The following is a 20,505-nucleotide window of genomic DNA, read 5'->3' as shown; positions in this document are numbered from 1 at the left end:
AATCAATCAATAAAGGTACCCAGGAATTAATCACTGTATAAAAGATAAGAAAAAAAATCAATTCTTGAGTACAGATAAAAGTTGGGTCTCCTTTTTTCAAAAATATTAAGTAGACTCTTCTTACTTCTTTCTTAATTATAGAGGAATAATGTTTGTCAAGTCACTCTTAATTCCTATTTCAATTCATCTTCTCCGTTCTTTCTTTTTATCTGGGTTCATTTGACATTTGAAGGCATTGAAAAATTTTTCAACATCTTTTGATTTCAATTTGAGAGATTAACGTTAAAAATATGGAGTGGAAAAGATAGACTACAGATGATTTAAATGTGGAATATATTGAAAAAAGGAGCGCCATTCAATTAGGAAGTGAATCTCAACAAAGATTTGTTGGATTCTTCTTAGTGGTCTTTGCAGTTGAATCCCAATTTTGCCATAATTGAAGCAAATTGAAAAAGGATGCTCGATTTCTTGCAACTCAAGAGTTTGATGCGCCGAATCATAAGAGAAGAAGCATAGTAGTTTCCCTACCTTATGCCATATATCTAATAAATATTTTTTAAGAGGGGGGTATTCCGCTTTTATGAGATTTCTTAGCATTTATCGCTTCAATTTCCCTTTTTATTTGAATTTTAGGGTTTAAATTTTATCTTATCAATTTATAAGTGGAAATTATCAATTCCACGTGTACTGGTTACATCACCAACCTATTCTACTTTCAATGTATAATTATTCCTATGGAATTTGAGGATTCTCCTTTATACTTTTTCAGTTTAAATTTTTAATATTGTTGGTAATTTCTTTCAAATTTTTGTTAATTTAATATATTTATTTTTATAAATTATATTACTTATTATATGAAAATAATCTAATTAAATTGACAAATTTTGACAGAAAATACTTACAATTTCAATGACTAAATTGAATTTTTAAATAAAAAGAGTAAAAGACTTAATTTGTAAGTTCAATGGTTAGGAGGTTTGAGTTGGGCCTATGCAAGATATTTAGATCAAATTTCTAAGCCTGACTCAAAAATGGGTTTACTTTTTTACCCAAGTCTGACCCAAGAAATGTAAACCCAAACTTGACCCAATCCATCTATATTTGATTTTTTTAGATTAGTTTTTGTTTAACAATAAATTCTTTAAATAATATGATACACTAAAAAACGTTAAAATAAAATTTTTCTAACTCATTAAAAACACTACCATAAATATAATAAATGTTTTATTGTATTAAAAAACATAAATAAATATAATAAATATTTTATTGTATTAAATATAATTTTAAAATTTTATATTTTGGATTGAGTTTTTAGTTGGTAAGTTTTTTCAAGGTTTGGTAATGGGTTTAATTGGTATTAGGATAGTAATTTAATATAATATAAATATATCTAATTAATATAATATTTTTCATAACATAATATATTTGGGCCGGGCTCGGGCAGAAAACCCTTCCAATGCTTGACCCATATAGAAAATGAGCTTTAAATTTTACCTAAGTCCATTTTTCGATTATTATATTTTTGTCCAAACTCTCTCATTTTTTACACAAGCTTCCGACCCATAAGCAAGTAAACATGATTTACAGAATCTAACCTTTCTGTTATATATCTTACCAAATGTTGAACAGAAAACAAAATGTTTGGTTTGGAAGAAGAAACGGTGTAGTGGACATTCATTCCACATTGGTGAACTTCAAGTTTACCCAATTTGACATCTAACCAGATTTGGGGGCATAATATAAAGGGAATGAAGTTGAATTGATAAAATTTGTGTAGTTGGATGGGCTCCAATTTTAACCCAAAACGGATTGACAGGCCTACAACTATACTCTAAAATGCAGCAATTTAATTAGTTTTGAAACCCTTTATATTCATTATTTGTTTCTTCCACCAAACATGACACTTTAAAACCCTGAAGGTGAGAATTATTCTTAACAAGGAAAACCAAGTTTGTGTACTTCCATTCTTGTTGACATTTTTTCCGCTTTAGAAATCATCACCTGCAGGCTGCAGCTATGTTTGGTATTATAGGTTATGTTCTAATCTTCTATTCCACTGTCTGTCGATACATCCCATTTCACTTGGTTCTCATAAATAAGGAATCTTTTCAAAAAGGATAGCCTAACTCAGATGAGGTGGTGAGATAGTTGTACCAATAGTACTCAGCTTGAGATTGATGGAGATCACATCAGTCCCAATGCTGCTTCCAAATTTGAGTTAAGAATTCCTTAGAATAACAATAAAACTTGTGCAAAAGGAAGTTATCATAACAAGGAAGTGGTCTCTATATGACGTCTGAATGCATTGCATTTGAGAGACCATAGTATAAATATTGGAACTTGGAAGTGTTATTGCATGGTGTCATGTCGTAAAGGAACCGTAGTTCTCCTAATTCTTCCTTTTTGGACGACGGTCACCATACTAATGTCTGCTCTTTTAACGTTGCATTACTAGTATTTTTCTTCTGCTAAATTTTATCCTCAACTTGCCGGCAGGTTTTAGGTACTTTAGGAGTTGTATGCAACTAAGATATAAAGCAGAGAGTAAAGCATCTTATGCTGCTTTTACATTTTTAGATGGGATGAGTGGTATTAAGTAAAGAATTATTTCATTAAGTTTTCAATTACAATTTAATTAAGGACTATTCCTTTTCCTTTTCTTTTCTTTTATAATTTATAATTTCATCAACAGTGAATCAAATAATTATAAAAGTTGATCCGTTAGTATTTAATATTATAATTTGAGCGTATATTTTTTTTAAAATTTTAAAATATTCAAATAAAAAATTATAAATAATTACTTAATATAGAACCGCACAAAATTGTAAATAAAAATAATAACAAGTCATGATGAACTTACAAATAATACATGTTAAATTTGAATATTGGGAACCCAAAACCTCTAGACCTTATTGGCATTTCACGTCCATTGTTGAAATCTTAAACGAGTTTACCATAAAAAGGCAAGTCTGGATTTCAACTAGTAATCGCATAAAGTTTGATTTTTAAAGAAGAAAAATGTTAATTATTAAAACAAGTATCAAATAAAGCTACTGATTAAAACAAGTTTTATCATTATAATAATCCCTTAACTAGTAATGACTTTATTAAATTAATAAATATTATCGAAGCCCAAATTGTCCGGACCCGATTTCATCAAAACCCAACCAAACCTCTAAATCCACTAAAACCCTTAACCCATGACCCATTTACATCTACCCAAACCCATTACAAAACCCAAATATTAAATCCAATTCAAAAGCCCATTAAGCCTCCCAAAAAAAAACCTAACCAAAAAAAAAAGAAAAACCTAACCCAAAAAAAACTAAGAAACCCTAGCCACCTAGCCACTTTCCCACTTGCCCCATTTTTCCTCCCATTTTTTATATCCATTGTCTACCACCACCACCTACAAAATAAAAAAAGAAATAATAGAAAATCATGTAAAAAATGCCTATAAAAAGCCATTCAAAAATCATGTAAAAGGGGAGGGGGATTTTACAAAGATTGAAGAAGGAGACAAACAAAAAAATCCCTTCAAATTTTGAACACAAAAGAAACATCAATAAAAAGGTTGCATTTTTTCTTTTTCCTCTTCTTTGAATCTTTTTCTTTCTTTTTTGTGTTGTTTTTTTTCTTTCTTTATATATAAATATATTGTTAAAAAATTATTTACCTTTTCCTACCACCGTATGGTGGTGGCGATGGCGGCGATGGGCGGCGGCCGACGATCGGCCGGTGACCGGCCCCCCCTTGGCCGGATTTCCTTTTCCCCCTCCTTCTCTCTTCTTTCTCCTTCCTTTTTTTTTCTTCTCTCTTCAAAATGATTTTTTGTCAAAATTGGCCTTAAAGTATGTAGCGCTTTGCATTTAGTCCCTCTTGCTATGTTATGTTTTGAGGAAGGAATATTTTCTGTTTTGGCCCCCACTTGTTTCCGCGCGTGTTCAATATAGTCCTTTCCTTTTATTTTTATTTCAATTTTGCCCCAAATATTTTGTTTTTAGTTCAATTTAATTATTTTTAGTTATTTTACTATTTAAAGTAATTATTTTAGTATTATTATTATATTTTATTTACTTATGTAGTGTGTTAATAATTTTATCATTTCTAATACGTATATATATATTATATGTATTTTATATATATTATGTATATATATTTTTTAATGCAATTAGTTATATATTTCTTATACTATTCCATGCATGTATTTTATATCATCTTATGTATATATTCTTAAATATTATTATATATAAATATATATATATTTTAAAATACCATATTGTGTATATATTATTATTACTAATTATTACTATTGCTAGTATTATTATAATTTTTATTACATTAGTGTATATTTTATGTACATATATATATATATATATATTTTTGTACATATCATTATTTTATATTATTGTTGTAATTTTTTTTATGTATATATTTTTATGTATGTTTCCTAATAATTTCTTTTATTGTAGATATTATTATTATTATTATTATTACATACTTTTATTATATGCACATATATATATATGTATTTTTATGTACATATTATTATTTTATATTATTATTACCAAATATATCATTTTTCCTATTTTATTATTAGTACATGATTTGTTTTATTTTCTTTTTTTTTGTAAATATCATTGTTATTGTTATTCTAATATTCTAGTATTCCATGTTAATATTTTTCATTAATGATATCATTTTTTGCGTCATTTATCTATTTTAATTTCTCACTTTAGGAATATTTTTCTCATGTTTTAATTAATTTCAATAAATAAGGCAATGTTTCACATTTTGGAACATCGAAGAATTGTGCCCTAACTTACGGGGTTTCGGTTCTCTCGTTGGTTTTAAATAGCTAAATATCCTTTTGAGTTTTGAAATACACGGATTTCCAATTTAAATTAAAAGACGACCTTGTGCTCAGGAATTCATGGTATTGTGTCCTAACTTACGGGATGTGATACTCCGACATCTCGAGATAAGGAAATCATTAAACAAATCGATTTAAGCTAATTCAAGAATTTTAAAATCAGTATTAATAAAAAAGATCGTATTTCAAGTGCCTTCCCGATTTTTTAATTTTCGACATTAAGACAATAACTAATCAATTCGGTACCAATTTTTTGGGTGTGTCGAGGGTGCTAATCCTTCCTGGCACGTAACCGATTCCCGAACTCATTCTCTCAAGTTTCGTAGACCAAAGGCCCTGTTTTAGTAAACTAAAATTGATTTATTAAAACAAAGGTGATCCGATCACACCTGATAAAAGATTGGTGGCGACTCCCGTTTAAATTTTCACTTTCAAACAAAGTCGATCCCCGTTTTCAAAAGAATAGTTTCGACAGCTTGGCGACTCCGCTGGGGACCTCTAGAGTCGAGCCTTAAATTGATTATTTTTTGTCTTTTGTCAAAAATCGAAAATCAATTTTAAATTTACTGCATTGCACGTTGTCTGTTATTTTCACAACTCTCTTCATAATATGCTTGCTTTAAGTGGTTTAATTCTTTGAGGTATCTTTACATATCGCATCGCATTATTGGTCAATTTCACCCTCTTAAGTGAAAGTGAAAAACTACTCCTTCGTGAGGTCTTCACCTCCGTATAGGATAGTGGATCGCTTTGGGATACATCCGTATTCTGCGTCTTCGTGAGGTTTTCACCTCCGATAGCCGTAGGGAAATGTATTCCACGAATCGAACTCGATCTGTATGAACCTATAATGGGTGAGGATCGAGGAATCTGCGGTTTGGGTACCCTACTTTAGAACTAAGCAAGATATAGAGACCTAGGAGCTCACCCTAGGTAAAGCCACTCGAACTCCTAGCAGCCACCCGACTAGGTGCTTTATTTGATTTATTTCTCCTGTGCTAACGTGTTTTGTTTTTATTTTTTTATATAAATGCATTGCATTACATCATTATAGAAAAGAGGTATTGATTCATATTTGATTGCTAAATAGAGCAGTTTGTCATAAGAAAACGAATTTCTTGATAAAGTAGATTATAATACGGTTGTCTAAATATGGTCCAAGTGAACACATGAAAGAAGACTGATAGCCCGTGAAGAAATACAAGACTTTGCTTCATTGCCTGAAGATAGAAACTGACAAAGACTATTCGAGAGCCGTCACGTCTTGACCTTCTTAAAGGAGCTGACAAGTATCACAGTAATAAGTGAGCAACGAGTCGCAGCCTGGATCGAGCAAAAAAAGGAGTTAATATAGACATCTCTTGGAGAATTCGTCAGACTCGACCATAAGATCCGGATATGAAGAGGAAGATAGGTGTCTTCACTTGGAATATGAGAGAAAAGCCGTATATGTAGTCTGTTTTACGTAAAGGAATTTGCTTTCTAGAAAAGTTGTTCTAATGAAATTAAATTTAGAATCAATGCCTTCCTTTTTTTTTTTTTTTTGCATTCATGCATTTGCATTACATTACATCAAAGAAAAGAATGTGTTGATTCGAAATTCGATTCCTAAATAGAATAGTTTGTCATAACGAAACGAATTTTTTGATAAAGTGAATTATAGTGCGGTCGTCTAAATATAGTCCAAATAAACACGATGAGAGAAAGCTGATGTTCACGTAGGAATACATGATGTAATTGCCGGAGATTCAAGCCAACAAAGGTTATCCAAGTGCATGACGAGAGAAAGATAGAAGTCCACGAAGGAATACATTACTAGATTTAATTACCGACGAAGATTATCCGAGAGCTGGTACTTTTTGATGAGTATCATGGAGATAAGTGAGCAAGAGATCGAGGCTCAGATTAAGCAGCAATGAGCTAGCAAAGGCATATTTTGGAGAATTTACAAGATTCGACCATAAAGAAAAGATCAGCGTTTACTTGGACTATTAAGGGCAAGACCGCATATGTAATCTATTTTCATGTAAGAGAATTTGTTTTCTAGAAAAGTTGTTCTAATGGAATTGAATTCAGAATCAACGCCTTCCTTTCTTTTGCATTCATTCCATACATTTGCATTGTATTGCATTGCATCATTGGCATTAAACTTTCATTAAAAGACCCTAATTAGGTAAAATTATTTCAGAACCGACAAAGGATATAGACCAAAGGTTGGAAAGAATAGAGCAAAGGCAAATACGGATGCAAGAGCAATTGATCCAAATTTAACAAGATATGCGAGAACAAATGCTGGAACTCCAAAAAATATGATGGGCCAGTTAACCCATTTACTGGCCAAAGAATTTGAAAAAAAGAGTAGCCTAGTGGTTAATAGTGAGGATGATGAAGACATCGTTTATTCCCCAAGTCTAGCCCCAGTAAGCGTCCTGATCAAACCAAACATGCAAGGGGCACCCGTCATTATCGGACCCCAATATCAGACTGATTCCTCGGTACTGTCGAACTTCCCGATAGGTTTAGGTTTTAACCCAGAAAATGATCGAGCCAAACTAGTTGTTTTGGCAAATATGAAAGAAAATGGAGAGTGGACTTTAAAGGCCCCGGAGAAGAAGAAAATGAATCGAATGATGCGAGTAGGTATAACAAGGGTCGTTCGAAGGCAACTACCAGCTATCAAGTTTTCCAAAGACAATGACCCAATCCGAGACTGAACTCGAGAAAACCCTAGTTCGCGTCCACCCCAATCACATATAGGGAGTTGTACCATATTTTGTTCGACGCACATGTCGTATCCCCTTTTTACATGAAACCCCTGAAACCTCCGTACCTGAAATGGTACGATCCAAACGCTGGTTGTGCATACCATGCGGGAAACCAGAGATATTCCACGGAAAACTGCCTAGCCTTTAAGAGGAGAGTTCAAGGACTCATTGATGCGGGTATCTTACGATTCGATAGTGCCAGTAACGCAACTGGGAACCCGTTCCCTAACCACACCGAAGGAAATGTGGGCGCAGCAGGGAAAGAAGGGGAATGGCAAGTCAGAAGATGTGTTTCGGAAATAAGGACGCCTCTGCAGAAAATCTGGGAAGCACTGGTTAAGAATGGATTGCTCTGTCGCCCCGACGATAATCTCAGAGAAGAAGGTCAGGTTTTTGTGATTTTCATGGAATTGTAGGACACGACATTCAATCGTGTGAGGAATTTAAAAGGTTACTTCAAGACCGGATGGATAATAAGGAGATTAAGGTCCTTAATAAAAGAGAAGAAGCCAACGAAAGAGAAATATGCGCCTCTGATAGCCAGTCATCAGGTCCCCCTTATAGCGCAGATCGACCGTTGGTAATTTATTATGACACGACGAAAGAGCCGGTGAAACCAAAAATGATAATCAAAGTACCGTCTCCTTTCCCGTACAAGAACGACAAAGCCGTACCATGGAAATACAACGTCAATATCGTCACACCTGAAGATGAAAAACCCAAAGCCATGACTGAAAGTATTGGAGAGGTAGGTCATTTCACTCGTAATGGAAGATGTTATTCGAAAGAGGTCGAACCGGTGAAAAAGAACAGTGACTGGAAGCAAATAGGGAAAGCAGTGATGCATGAGGCTGAAGTCGAGCAAGAAATTCCACCGGTGTAAGAAACTAAAAAGCCTGTGGATGAGGAGGAAGCACAGGAGTTCTTGAAATTTATCAAACACAGTGAATATAATATGGTGGAACAATTGAATAAGTAACCAGCACGAATCTCGATTTTATCTCTGCTGTTAAATTCAGAGCCACACCAGAACGCTTTGCTGAAGGTGTTGAATCAAGCTTACATGGCAAACAACGTATCCGTTGAAAAACTGGATAGGTGGGTGAACAACTTGAATGCGGATAATTTCATTTCTTTTAATGATGATGAAATACTGCCCAATGGTAGAGGCTCAGTAAAAGCATTACATATCACAACCCGTTGTAAGGGCTATATAATACCGAATGTGCTCATCGATAATGGATCGGCACTCAATGTCATACCTTTAGCCACATTTTCCAAGATTCCGATGGATTTGTCCTATCTAAGGCCCTGCCATTCTACAGTAAGGGCATTCGATGGAATAAGACGATAAGTTATGGGAAAAATTGAGATCCCTTTAGAAGTGGGTCCCTACATATACGATGTTGAGTTTCAAGTCATGGACATTACACCATCATACAATTGTCTCTTGGGAAGACCTTGGATTCATTCTGCTGGAGCGGTCCCATTATCCCTTCATCAAAAGGTGAAATTCATCATGGATGGCTGTTTGGTCACTGTCGAGGGAGAAGAAGACATTGTAGCATCTATTTCTGCCGACGCACCATATATTGAAGTGAGTAAAAATGCTATAGAATGTTTCTTCCGATCTCTTGAATTTGTCAATGCCACATTTGTCGCTGAGAGAAACAGAATTCCAGAGCCAAAACTGTCGAAAAATACCAAGATGGGTGTCAAGTTGACTGTAGGAAAGGGAGCCCGAGTAAGGAAAGGTTTGGGAAGGTACATGCAAGGAATAGTCAGGGCCCTAAAGTCAGTGCACCACAAGGCCTGATACGGTTTGGGGTTCCAGCCGGAAATGCGTCAAAGAAGAAAACAGTGGAAGAAGGATCAGGAGAGAATGATCGCGAAAACTTTGGGCCGACAAATAGAATGGGAGCCCATAACGTACCCTCCTTTGTCAAAAACATTTACATCTGTAGGAATGATATACCCCAGACAGGATAATATACAAAGCACGCTGTTATTAATTGAAAGGGGTCTTCAGAATGTTAGTATAAATGTCATTGACAAAGAAGCTAACGCAAGTAAAGACGTCTCAAGGATACGCCCTTATCCCCTGGGTTTCAAGTTGAACAATTGGACTGCCGAGGATCTTCTTGTAGTTTATAAGTCTTCAGAGTAATGCTCAAACGTTAACATTCTGTTATGTCCTTAGATATAATAGAATTCTTTTGTAAGAGCCTGCATTCACTCTTTATCATTCAAATGAATATCAATGAAGATGCATTTCGTCATAATCTTTCACATTATCACTAATTTCATAATCATTTTCTCATGTCATAGCCAATCATTACATTTGCCTCATCCCATGCCATAACATTTCGTTTGTTGGTTTCAATACTTGGATGCCCCTCTATAGTTTCCTTTTCCATTCAACTTTCAGGTGCTCAGATGTCAACAGCATGAACAAACCCGTTACGAGTCCTGAAATCGATTTTGAGAAGGCTATTTGTTTAGGAGAATTCGAAGCCGAAGAAAACGCTGAAGACTATGTCTCGTCTCCTGATTTGCTAAGAATGGTGGAACAAGAGGATAAACATATTTTGCCTCATCAAGAATCTGTTGAAACAATAAATCTGGGAACTGAAGAAAGGAGGCAAGAAGTGAAGATTGGGACTTCTATTTCAGGGGGCACCAGGCATAATTTGATTGCTTTGCTCCGCGAATACAAAGATGTATTCGCATGGTCATATCAGGACATGCCAGGATTGGATGAAGATGTAGCGGTCCATAAGCTCTCATTAAAGCCAGAATGCAAGCCTATTCAACAAAAGCTAAGACGGATGAGGCCTGAGATGTTGTTGAAGATAAAAGAGGAAGTCAATAAGCAATTTGATGCTGGCTTCCTACAAGCCTCTAAATATCCAGAATGGATGGCTAACATAGTCCCGGTACCAAAGAAAGACGGCAAAGTACGAATTTGCGTAGATTATCGTGACCTGAATCGAGCAAGTCCTAAAGATAATTTTCCCTTACCACACATTGATACGTTGGTGGATAACACGGCAAAACATTCATTGTTTTCCTTCATGGATGGATTCTCGGGTACAATCGATCAAAATGGCCCGGAAGATATGGAGAAAACTACCTTCATAACGATGTGGGGAACATTCTGCTATAAGGTGATGCCTTTTGGGTTAAAGAATGCAGGGGCAACATATCAGAGGGCTATGGTGATGTTATTCCATGATATGATGCATAAAGAAATAGAGGTCTATGTCGACGATATGATTGCTAAATCCCGAGGGGAAGAAGAGCATGTAGTGAACCTGAAGAAGTTGTTCGACAGACTGAGAAAGTTCCAGCTAAAGCTCAATACGGCCAAATGTACGTTTGGAGCTACCTCAGGAAAATTGCTTGGTTTCATTGTCAGCGAGAGAGGTATTGAAGTTGATCCAGATAAAATAAAAGCCATTCAAGAGTTACCACCTCCGTGCACGCAAAAGGAAGTCAGAGGATTTTTAGGGAGATTAAACTACATCGCCCGATTTATCGCTCAACTTACCGACCAATGCGACCCAATCTTTCGACTCCTTTGAAAACATAATCCCGGAGAATGGAACGAGGAGTGCCAAATGGCTTTTAACAAGATAAAATAGTATTTGTCTAGTCCTCCAGTACTAGTACCGCCAACTCCTGGAAGACCATTAATTTTGTATCTGACAGTGTTCGAAAATTCAATGGGTTGCGTACTAGGGCAACATGACGAGTCAGGAAAGAAAGAAAAGGCGATCTACTACCTCAGTAAAAAGTTCACTGAATATGAGGCAAAGTATTCATCCATTGAAAAATATTGTTGCGCTCTGGTTTGGGTAGCTCGGAGACTTAGGCAATACATGTTGTATCATATGACATGGTTAATTTCAAAGCTAGATCCAATAAAGTACATGATGGAATCACCTGCACTCTCAGGAAGAATGGCACGGTGGCAGATCTTACTATCAGAGTACGACATCGTCTATGTGAGTCAAAAGTCAATAAAAGGAAGCGCAACAGCTGACTTTTTAGCGACCCGAACAATAGATGAATATGAGCCATTGAGATTTGAATTCCCGGATGAAGATTTGATGTGCATTACAGAAAAAGAATGGGAGTCACCAAAAGAGAAGTCATGGAAGATGAGCATTGATGGTGCATCAAACGCATTGGGGCACGGGGTTGGAGTAGTCTTAGTATCACCAGAAGAGAACCATTACCCACTCACTACCAGGTTGAACTTCTTCTGTACTAATAACATAGCGAAATATGAGGCATGTATCATGGGACTTCGTGCAACTATTGAACGAAACGTCAAAACTTTAGAAGTATACGGAGACTCAGCCTTGGTGATTTACCAAATCCGTGGAGATTGGGAAGTGAGAGACTCAACCCGGTTAAATACAGATGACCTAGTGGCGTAATTGATTAAAGAATTCGAAGAAATAACTTTTAATTACTTCCCACGAGAAGAAAACCAGTTAGCTGATGCCCTGGCCACGTTGGCTTCAATGTTCAAAGCGAGCAGAGAAACTGAAATAATGCCTCTTCAAATGAGCATATACGAAGTCCCTGCCCATTGTTTCAGCATTGAAAAGGAGCCAGACGGACGGCCATGGTTCCATGATATCTTAGAATATATCAAGAATCAAAAGTATCCTGAACAAGCAAACGAGAACGACAAAAGAACAATCAGAAGAATGGCAGCGGGATTTGTTCTTGATGGGGACATCCTGTACAAAAGAGGAAAAGATCAGGTGCTCTTGAGATGCGTAGATGCTGTTGAGGCTAGAAAAATACTTGAAGACGTCCATGAGGGAATTTGCGGGACACATGCCAATGGTTTCACTATGGCCAGGAAGATTATGAGACTCGAATATTACTGGCTGACGATGGAAAGCGACTGTATTAATTTCACACGAAAATGCCACAAATGTCAAATTTATGGTGATAAAATTCATGTAGCCCCTTTGCTTCTTCACGTCATGACTTCTCCGTGGCCTTTTTCTATGTGGGGCATGGATGTTATAGGGCCCATTTCCCCAAAAGCTTCTAATGGACACCGGTTCATTTTTGTGGTTATTGATTACTTCACAAAATGGATAGAAGCTACTTCGTTTGCCAATGTGACAAAGACTGCAGTTTGCAGATTTTTGAAAAAAGAAATCATTTGTCGATATGGTTTGCCTGAGAGAATCATTTCAGATAACGCATTGAATCTGAACAACAAGATGATGAAAGAAGTGTGTGAGCAATTCCAAATAAAACATCATAACTCCTCACCCTATCGCCCAAAGATGAACGGAGCTGTTGAAGCAGCCAATAAGAATTTAAAAAGATTATTGGGAAAATGACCAAGACATATAAAGACTGGCACGAGAAGCTACCATTTGCTTTGTATGCATATCGTACATCTGTGCGGACATCTACAGGAGCAACTCATTTCTCTCTAGTCTATGGAATGGAAGCTGTGCTACCAATCGAAGTTGAGATCCCCTCTCTACAAGTCTTAATGGAATCAAAACTAGAAGAAGCAGAATGGGTTCGAGCTAGATATGACCAGTTAAACCTTATTGAAGAAAAACGTCTGCAGGCAGTCTGCCATGGACAGATGTACCAGAAGAGAATGATCGCAGCCCATGACAAGAAGGTACGAACAAGAGAATTCCACGAAGGAGAACTCGTGCTGAGGAAGATTCTCCCAATACAAAAAGATTTTCGAGGAAAATAGGCGCCAAATTGGGAAGGTCCATACGTCGTAAAGAAGGTATTTTTGGGCGGAGCTTTGATCCTCACCGAGATGGATGGGAAAGAGTTACCGAGTCCAGTGAATTCAAATGCTGTAAAGAAATATTATGCTTGAAAAAGGAAACCAAGATGAAAACCCAAAAAGAGCATATATAAAAAAAAAAGAAAGAAAAAAGGGTGATCAAGGTGAAAACCCGAAAAGGGCGTCTTGATTAAACACAAAAGATTAGGATGAAAACCCGAAAGGGCATTCTAATGAAGCAAACCCGGGCTTAAAGAACAAGGCATTTTGAACGATGGGTCAAATAGTGAGACTACCGTATTTGAAGCATTTCTGAAAGCTCGAAATCTTTTACGCAAGAAGCCATGCTCGAAAAGATTCTTGATTGAGGAATGTGGAAAAGTTCATGCATTGAATATCTAGAGCATTTGTATTCATTGAATGCAATCCCTTTTCTCTTTATGACACTCTTTTACTATCATTGGTTAACTTTCTTTGTTTGCTACATCTGAAATGAATAAATGTGAGGTATTATTTTGTCCCTACCTGACCATTTTCACGCTTTTCATTATGTGATTCATTTACATGATAAATAGTGAAATGACATACTCTAAACAAAAGAAATGTTAAGCATTACCCGGGTAAGAATTTGATAAGTACAAGAGCCTCAACGCAAGGACAAAGCTCAACCAAGGGCAAAAGACTCGTGAAACTTGAGGACGGGTACAGGGCCTAAAGAGAAAGTCAGGAGCCGAAGTAATGAATACAGATCATCACGAAAATTGTGATGAAAAAGGGCATATGACAAATATGCCTAAGACACATAGCATAATCATGTATGCATAAAATCATTTACGAAAAACATGTGCATATCATGATAACATCATGCATGACATATACAGGTACTCCAGTAGAGCAAGAAGATGTGATGATAGCTGAAAAGACACATGAGTTCCACCAGATGACATGTTCTGGTATTCTGATGTTTTATTTCAAAATTCAATTCATATTGCGAGAGGTGAGTTGAGCCTCGGGACACGCTGAGATATTGTCAATTTTCTGTATGTTCAACTCATATTGCGAGAGGTGAGCTGAGCCTCAGGACGCGCTGAGGTATTTTTAAAAAAATCAACTCATATTGCGAGAGGTGAGTTGAGCCTCAGGACACGCTGAGGTAATTTCAATTTCTGTTGTCAAAAAAATCAACTCGTATTGCGAGAGGCAAGTTGAGCCTTAGGTCACACGCCGAGGTATTTTTAATTTCCGTTTTTCAATTTCTGCCTTTCAAAAAAATCAACTCATATTGCGAGAGGTGAGTGGAGCCTCAGGACATGCTGAGGTAATTTCAATTTCTGTTGTCAAAAAAAAAAATCAACTCATATTGCGAGAAATGAGTTGAGCCTCAAGACATGCTGAGGTATTTTCAATTTTTGTCTTTCAAAAAAATCAACTCATATTGCGAGAGCTGAGTTGAGCCTCGGGACACGCTGAGGTAATTTCAATTTCTGTTTTCAAAATTCAACTTATATTGCGAGAAATGAGTTGAGCCTCAAGACACGTTGAGGTATTTTCAATTTCTGTTTTCAAAAAAAAAAATCAACTTATATTGCGAGAGGTGAGTTGAGCCTCGGTTCACATGCTGAGGTATTTTCAATTTCTGTCGTTAAAAAAAAAATCAACTCGTATTGCGAGAGGTGAGTTGAGCTTCAGATCACACACTGTGGTATTTTTTTCAATTTATATTGCGAAAGGTAAGTTGAGCTTTTTAATTTCTGCGAGAGGTGAGTTGAGCCTCGAGTCACATGTCGAGGTATTTTCAAAATCTGCTTTTCAAGATAAGTTTCAAAAATCAACTCATATTGCGAGAGGATCACATGCCGAGTAGAGAATAAAGATTGAAGCTGATTGAAGACGTCAGATTCTGTCTCTTTAAAGTTGCAGTAGAGTTGATCGAGGGCATCAGATCTTGCCTTTCTGAAGTCGCAGAAGAAAAGACCACAAACCTTATCTCACTGAAGCGATAGAAGAGAAGATTGAAGTTGTAGATCTCACACTTCTGAAGTTATAGTGAAGTAGATCGAAGCCATAAATTTCATATCCTTGAAGTTACATTAGAATAGATTGAAGCTACAAGGCGTATATCATAAGATGCAGTGGAGTGAACCAAAGCTACAAGATACGGTGGACTGAAAAGGGACTAACTAAACAAGAAGAGTTCTAAAGCAAGTCAAGACCTAGCAAGACCGGGCAAATTTGGTCTTTCTTGAAAGTCTTTGCTCTATTCCTGTTGCACGACAATGAGCAAAGAGGGGCAGCTGTAGAAGCCCAAATTGCCCGGGCCCGATTTCATCAAAACCCAACTAAACCCACTAAAACCCTTAACTCATGACCCATTTACATCTACCCAAACCCATTACAAAACTCAAATATTAAACCCAATTCAAAAGCCCATTAAGCCCCCCCAAAAAAAACCTAACCAAAAAAAAAAAAGAAGAAAAAAGAAAAACCTAACCCAAAAAAAACTAAGAAACCCTAGCCACCTAGCCACTTTTCCACTTGCCCCATTTTTCCTCCCATTTTTGATATCCATTGTCTACCACCACCACCTACAAAATAGAAAAAGAAATAATAGAAAATCATGTAAAAGATGGCTATAAAAAGCCATTCAAAAATCATGTAAAAGGGGAGGGAGATTTTACAAAGATTGAAGAAGGAGACAAACAAAAAAATCCCTTCAAATTTTGAACACAAAAGAAACATCAATAAAAAGGTTGCATTTTTTTTCTTTTTTCCTCTTCTTTCGAATCTTTTTCTTTCTTTTTTTTTTTTTTTTTCTTTATATATACATATATTGTTAAAAAATTTATTTACCTTTTTCGCCACCGTAGGCGGTGGTCGGTGATGGCTGGCGATGGGCGTGTACCAAGATCGATCGGTGACCGCCCCCTGGGCGGATTTCCTTCCCCTCCCTTCTCTCTTCTTTCTCCTTCCTTTTTTTTTTTCTCTCTTCAAAATGATTTTTTTGTCAAAATTGGCCTTAAAGTATGTAGCGCTTTGCGATTTAATCCTCTTGCTATGTTATGTTTTGAGGGAAGGAATATTTTCTGTTTTGGCCCCCCACTGTTTCCGCGCGTGTTTAATATAGTCCTTTCCTTTTATTTTTATTTCAATTTTGCCCCAAATATTTTGTTTTTAGTTCAATTTAATCATTTTTAGTTATTTTACTATTTAAATTAATTATTTTAGTATTATTATTATATTTTATTTACTTATGTAGTGTGTTAATAATTTTATCATTTCTAATACGTATATATATATTATATGTATTTTATATATATTATGTATATATATATTTTTAATGCAATTAGTTATATATTTCTTATACTATTCCATGTATGTATTTTATATCATCTTATGTATATATTCTTAAATATTATTATATATAAATATATATATATATATATTTTAAAATACCATATTGTGTATATATTATTATTACTAATTATTACTATTGCTAGTATTATTATAATTATTATTACATTAGTGTATATTTTATGTACATATATATATATATTTTTGTACATATCATTATTTTATATTATTGTTGTAAAATTTTTTATGTATATATTTTTATGTACGTTTCCTAATAATTTCTTTTATTGTAGATATTATTATTATTATTATTACATACTTTTGTTATATGCACATATATATATATGTATTTTATGTACATATTATTATTTTATATTATTATTACCAAATATATCATTTTTCCTATTTTATTATTAGTACATGATTTGTTTTATTTTCTTTTTTTTTTTTGTAAATATCATTGTTATTGTTATTCTAATATTCTAGTATTCCATGTTAATATTTTTCATTAATGATATCATTTTTTGCGTCATTTATCTATTTTAATTTCTCACTTTAGGAATATTTTTCTCATGTTTTAATTAATTTCAATAAATAAGGCAATGTTTCGCATTTTGGAACATCGAAGAATTGTGCCCTAACTTACGGGGTTTCGGTTCTCTCGTTGGTTTTAAATAGCTAAATATCCTTTTGAGTTTTGAAATACACGGATTTTCAATTTAAATTAAAAGACGACCTTGTGCTCGGGAATTCATGGTATTGTGTCCTAACTTACGGGATGTGATACTCCGACATCTCGAGATAAGGAAATCATTAAACAAATCGATTTAAGCTAATTCAAGAATTTTAAAATCAGTATTAATAGAAAAGATCGTATTTTAAGTCCTTCCGATTTTTAATTTTCGACATTAAGACAATAACTAATCAATTCGGTACCAATTTTTTGGGCGTGTCAAGGGTGCTAATCCTTCCTGGCACGTAACCGACTCCCGAACTCATTCTCTCAAGTTTCGTAGACCAAAGGCCCTGTTTTAGTAAACTAAAATTGATTTATTAAAACAAAAGTGATCCGATCACGCCTAATAAAAGATTGGTGGCGGTTCCCGTTTAAATTTTCACTTTCAAACAAAGTCGATCCCCGTTTTCAAAAGAATGGTTTCGACAAATATGATTTCAAAAAAAAAATATTGTACTTCATTAAATTATTATATATAATTTAATACAACAATACTTTCATATTAAAAGTTTATTTTATTGCACTAAAAATGTAGTTCACCTAATACAATAACTTCACAAAAGGTTAAGACGTAGATCAATTTTGGGTAAATTTTATTTAAAACCTAATACTTTTACCGTTTTACGATTAAAAAAATAAAAATCTTGATTAATAAAAACAATATTTCAAATTGAATGAAAAACACTAATATTGTTAATTATTGAATTATAATTTGTGAGTCGAAAAATAAAATAATTTGATTTTTTTAATTTTAAAAACATCTTAGAAACACTTATAATATATTATATCTAAGCATTTGTGGACAAAAGTCAACCCTTTTATTTAATATTTGGTAAAATGATGAATTGCTTTCTGCTTTAATTTAATTATTTTGCTTATGTTTAAGGAAATTGTTGGTTCTATTTATAAAAAAGAAAAAAGAAAAAAAGAAAAGAAAACAGTCAAAAGTTACTACAGGAGTGCGGCTTTTGGTCTAGGGTTGGGTTGGCATAATGATAAACTATGAATTTGGATTCCATCGTTCCGATTAACATTTGTTATATTCTTATTTTATTAATTACTTTATATTAAAAACTTGTGTTTATATATTCTTTAATTATCTCAAATTTTAAAATATTATATTTAAATATTTATATTTAAAAGTATTAATATCTTTCAAAGTTTATAACACGCGTTAAAATATGTGCAATAACAATTTGAATATGAATATATAATAAAAATATATATTTTTTAAAATTTTTAATACGTTAAATTTAATTTATTCATGTACATCTATCTAGCATTTAGTTAAATGTAAATAATTTATATAGACACATAACTGCGACGAGGAAAGAGAAACAGACCTAAATCTGGGATTTTATTTCAAATGTGACAAATAGCCAATGGTAGCATGACTCCTTTCCCCTTACTATTTAAGAAAATTTTTCTTTTTCCACTGCTTGGTTGGCTAACCTAAAAAGAGAAAAACATTAATGATAAAAAGGGAAGATTTTCTTCAAAGCAATTTCGATGGTTAGGGCAAAGACTCTGTGCAATTGGTACATATTCTTTGTCACCCTCCCGACCATATTCAATCTCAAGTATCACATTTATTCAATAATCGGATTAATGTTTAAATTTAAATAATTATTTAATTTAAAATAAAAAAAATATTACACATGACTCGATTTTGATTCCAATGTTACCGTCGCTCGAATGCAAGTGATTCTACAATCCTAACCTATCGATCATTTCCATTTCCTGCGTCTGTTGGAATTGAGGTGGAGAATTTTGGACAAAATCTTTGTACAGATGAAAAGGGGGTACTCTCAAATATTGAGTAAATATGCTAAAGATGAAAAGTTTCGACCACCAAATCCAAAGTTGAGATATTTTGTTTATATCCTAAATGCGTGCATGTAGATGGATGTGGGGGTAATAAGGCAGTGTACTGCATTTATATATAAATAGGCTTTTTGGTAAAAGATTATGTTTGTTTGGTAAGGACAAAATAGCATGTCTGCTGCGATTTAAAATTTTGATGATCACAACTCTCTCTACAATTCCTGCTTTGCCTTTGCCAATGTTTAATTTAGCATCCAGTTTCTAAGTGGGTACTCCGCCAGACAAGCAGACAGACATGCCTCTAATTTTGACTTCCTCTTCTTAATGATTAATTTGCACCTACATATTTTAACAACAACAAAAAAGGTATTATTTATTATCATCATCTATGTAAATGCTTAAATTAAGACAAACTAGAATAACAAAAATTAGATTTTTTATTTTTATTTTTATGGATTGAAGTGTCAGATTTATTGGTTGCAATTTTACTATGATTGAAAAAGGATATATGATTAGTGGTAAATACAAAGTAGCATAATATTAAAATATTAATTATAAAACAACCTTCAAATTCAATTTAACATATTATTTTAAAAAAAAACAGGATATTAAGCGCTTTGTATCTTAAAACAAAAATGTATATCACTTTCTTTCCATACTTAAAACCCAAGTTATATATATAAAAATACTAATTGAATTAATATTACGAATCAACTTAATTAAGTAACATAAATTTAACTGTAAAATTATTAAAATATTTTTTATCTAATTAATGTTATTATAAGTTTTTTTTTTATCTTTTCAATACTTTTATTAATCTTCAAATAAAAAGCACTTATCATTCCACTAATAGTCATTTACCAGTGCGATAAAATTTAATTAAGATTAATCCTTTTTAATTTATGATTAATTCTCGTTTAAAATTTAAATTAAAATCATTTTGTGAAAAATAATATCACACTTTTTATCATATTTCAATTAAATTTACTGCATTGTTTTATTTGGTTTTATCTATTTTTTTTCTGTGGAATGTGTGGCAGACTAAAAAGTTCGAAGTAGTGTTTTAGTGGGTTTAAATAATCCCCCATTTCCTTTTTCTTTTCTTTTTTTTCTTTTATCCTCAGTTCTAGTATAAATAGTCCCCACCACTTTCACCTTCCCTTCA

This window comes from Gossypium arboreum, chromosome 11 (genome assembly GCF_025698485.1).
Source record: "Gossypium arboreum isolate Shixiya-1 chromosome 11, ASM2569848v2, whole genome shotgun sequence".
NCBI classification, from domain to species: Eukaryota; Viridiplantae; Streptophyta; class Magnoliopsida; order Malvales; family Malvaceae; genus Gossypium; species Gossypium arboreum.
The sequence above is the reverse complement of the archived record's forward strand: the minus strand, read 5'-3'. Positions refer to the sequence as shown.